Genomic DNA, 3,845 nt, shown 5'->3' with positions numbered 1-3,845 from the left:
GTAGGGAAATAAAGTTGCACATATCACTCTTCCTCACATTCCCGTCATGAAAACCTGCTCGAAGCAACACGTCTAATGGCATGGGAGGCTGGCAAAAGTAGTCACTACCTGGGTAGTTATGTGCCCGACTAAATCTGGAGGAGCGTAGGATTGGTTCTATTACGAAAAAGAAGAAAATGGATCCTGGGGACAATTTACAGTGTCTGCCATAGGGTGCGTGGCATGTTTAAGGAACTGAAGTAAGTGTCGTACAGCTATGGCTGGAGAATCTAGTGAGACGTGGAGAGTGGCTCAAGAAGAGGCACCAGAGATAAGTGAGGCCAAGATCAAGCAAGGCCTTCCAAGATTTATTTAAATGTGGTGGAAAGCCACCAAAGAGTTTTAAGTGGGGAAGCATCACAGTCAGATTTGCATTTAAAAATATTCTTCTGGTTGTAGGAGGGGGGGTAAATTGAAGAAGGGAAATTAGGCAGCGTTTGCAGGATCCAGGTGAGAGCTGGTAGTCAGACTGGGGCAGGGGCTCTGGTGATAAGGAGATGAAGCTTAATTCCACCGTGACGTGGAACACAGAATCAAGAATCCTGAAAATGTGGGTGAAAGACACAGGGGCTGAGGGAAGATGAGAGTTAAAGACGTTCCCAGGCATTCTGGCTTTAGGATTGAAGTGGAAAGTGCTGTCATTATTTGGAGGGAAAATTCTGGCAGAGGAACAGGATAGTGGGTTTTTCAGGGGTCTGGGGTAGAAGGTGGGGAGCTCACAGGTAGGCTGCATCATTGTGTGGCTGTGTCCTAGTTCTTATGTTAGGTAATCTTTTCATTTAAAAAAATAAGATTTTGTACCTTACTTAGACATTTTATATATTATTTTGTATGTATCAAATACAGCATAATTTAAACATTTTCCAAAGAGGTCTGCACATAACCCAAGATTGAGAAACACTGTCCCAGAGAACAACTATGATTTTTATCTTAAAAGAAAATCAAAATTAGTGTTAACAAGTCTGTATCATGCCATTAAAAAATCTCCAGCAAAGTATTCTCAGAGGCTAAAATTTAATTAATACGTCTTATTAGATACTTTTTGTACTTGTAAAATATATTCTTAGTTAATCGAATGAGTTGCATTCTCAAAATGTTAAAGGTCAATTTCCAAAAACTACAGCTTTGGCTTTGGAAATATTGAGATTTAGCTCTTATTTCTAATAGTGCTGTAAACAGCAGGGCCAGGTTCTGTTGAGATAATCACTGTTGTGTGACGATGAATCATGTTGCCTGCACATGGAAGAATGCTTATTGTTTTATTCTGTATGAATTCAGCTCATCCAAAAGTGATCTCAAATTCTTTGGGTCCAGGGGGCCAGGGCTCGCCCCTTATGATCCCAATAAACATTGTTATCAGACCCATGCGAAGAGTATTCTCACAGGCCCTGACACTTGTACTGATAAGGAGCTAGTTCTTTATTAAAATCAACAGTTGGGTTTATATTTTGAATTCAAAGAGCTTAGTTTATACTCGATAGCAGCCCATGGCATCAAAAGCTGAGGAAAGATCAACAACACTTGAACAGACTTACTCCTTCAGCAAGATTTTTTGAAGAGGTGCTACTAGCAGGAGAATAGCCATAGCTATTAGATTAAGAAGCCCAGATTTACAATTTATTTAGAAGGAAATTGATGTAGACATTAACTGGAATGTCCAATGTGTTATTGGTTAAAATATAGGGTCAGTAGAGGTTTCCCTTTTATTTTTTAAGACGAGGAGAGTTTATGTTAAATGTCCCAGCAAATAAGGATATTAGAGAGTAGGTGCATGTTCTTGAAAAGGTTGGGAGGCTGGAAATACTTCCAGGGTACTTTATTTTTCTAGAGGTTTTCATACAACCTTAGGAGAATTTCTGAATCTAGTCAGAAAGAAATCTTAGATTTTTAAAAATGTTTTTCAGCATTTCATGAATTTTAGACAATAAACATATTCATCAAATGTCATTTCCACTTGAAATCAGCCTCCCTCAGTTGAGTCAGCCTGGGGTTTTGACCCCCCAAAAAAAAAAGAAAATACTTTACATATTTGAATGTGTGAAAGGTGGCAGAGCAAGGACCGTATTGGCTCTGGACATTGTGAAGGCTGGTGCTTACTGATGGCTTTCTGTGGGCCCGGTTCTGGGCTGAACACCATACATACTTCTCTCCTTTTTTACGCCATTAAAAAATTTCCAACAAAGTATTCTCAGAGGCTAAAATTTAATTAATACAACTTCTTATTAGATATGTTTTGTACTTGTAAAATGTACTCTTAGTTAACTGAATGAGTTGTATTCTCAAAATTAGACAATAAACAGACAATCCTCACATCACTATGAGGTAGGTACTGTTATTATCCCCATTTTACAGATGAAGTCTAGAGCCTTAGAGGTTAAAATGACACTGCTGGATCCAGAGCCTGGCCTCTTCACCACTCCTATAAGTGAACAAATACAAAATGTCAATCTGCGTAAGACGGTGGACATACAGATGTGGAAAAATTCAGTTTCTATCTATCCTATTAATACCAGAGTTGAGTCCTTCCAAGGAGATCAAAGGTCATAGGAATGGTTTGGAAGACCTGGCACTCCTTCCCTTCCTCTTGCACGTTTCCTTTCTATGTCTGATCCTGAGCAAATCAGTTGCCACCCAGCTCCTTAAGCTGCATGACTCAGGTTCTCAGCAATCACTACCATCAGTCTACCAATCAAGTCAACAAACACATACTGAATTCCCACTTTAGATGAAGGATAAGTAGATAAACAAGGCAGGATGCCTGTCTAGTTGTTAGAGAAGATGTTAGACAAGAGATGCATTCAAATATGTTCTGCTGGTGGCCCAGTACCATCCCCCTCCTGAATATGCTTAGTGCTCATTTGGGGCTTATATCTGCTTGTGACAGATCTTGAAGTATTTACCTTTTCACATGTGTATATCTTTTATTCTCTTAGATGCTGTAAGCACCTCTATGTTTAAACAAGGTGATGCTTCACTCCGGGAGATGCTTTCTCTAAAGCTAAGCATCTTCGTGGGCCTGACTGATGAGGCATTGTATTTGCAGATATTTATAGCAAGTCTAGAATTGAAAAGAATTTACTCTGAGTTTTAAAAAAAGTGTCAGCTTTTGACACTTGCCATACTTAAAAGAATTCTATTTGACCAAAAGACAATCACAAGTCTAAAATGTTACATTTAAAACAGAAAACTATATCAATTTACACTAAATTACAAATCCTAACTAATATAATAATTTTGCTGTATGTGTGAGAGTGAATATTTTGGATATTTTTGTTTCAAGAATTACTGCAGTTATAAGTGATATTTTATAAACGGGATAAGTTTAAGGATTTTTCACTATTAGACATAGTTAAAAATTCTAGGTCCTTAGGAATCAGCACTTTCATTTGTATGAAACAGTCCTTAGGCAATAATCAAATATGGGCACAAAAATTTAAGTGTAAGCGTGTTCACCATAGTATTATTTATATAATACTAAAAATACTTGGGGTTAAAAATGAAATAACCAACAAGAGGGGAATGGACTATTATGCAGACACATAAAATGTTTTCATGAAATGGTTAATAATATGAGAAAATGTTAATGTAAGTTAAAAATAAAAGATAAGGGGCTTCCCTGGTGGCGCAGTGCTTGAGAGTCCGCCTGCCGATGCAGGAGACGCGGGTTCGTGCCCCGTTTCGGGAAGATCCCACATGCCGCGGAGCGGCTGGGCCCGTGAGCCGTGGCCACTGAGCCTGCGCGTCCGGAGCCTGTGCTCCGCAAATGGGAGAGGCCACAACAGTGAGAGGCCCGCATAACGCAAGAA

Source organism: Lipotes vexillifer, unplaced genomic scaffold (assembly GCF_000442215.2).
Source record: "Lipotes vexillifer unplaced genomic scaffold, Lipotes_vexillifer_v1.1 scaffold438, whole genome shotgun sequence".
Taxonomy (NCBI): domain Eukaryota; kingdom Metazoa; phylum Chordata; class Mammalia; order Artiodactyla; family Lipotidae; genus Lipotes; species Lipotes vexillifer.
The sequence above is the reverse complement of the archived record's forward strand: the minus strand, read 5'-3'. Positions refer to the sequence as shown.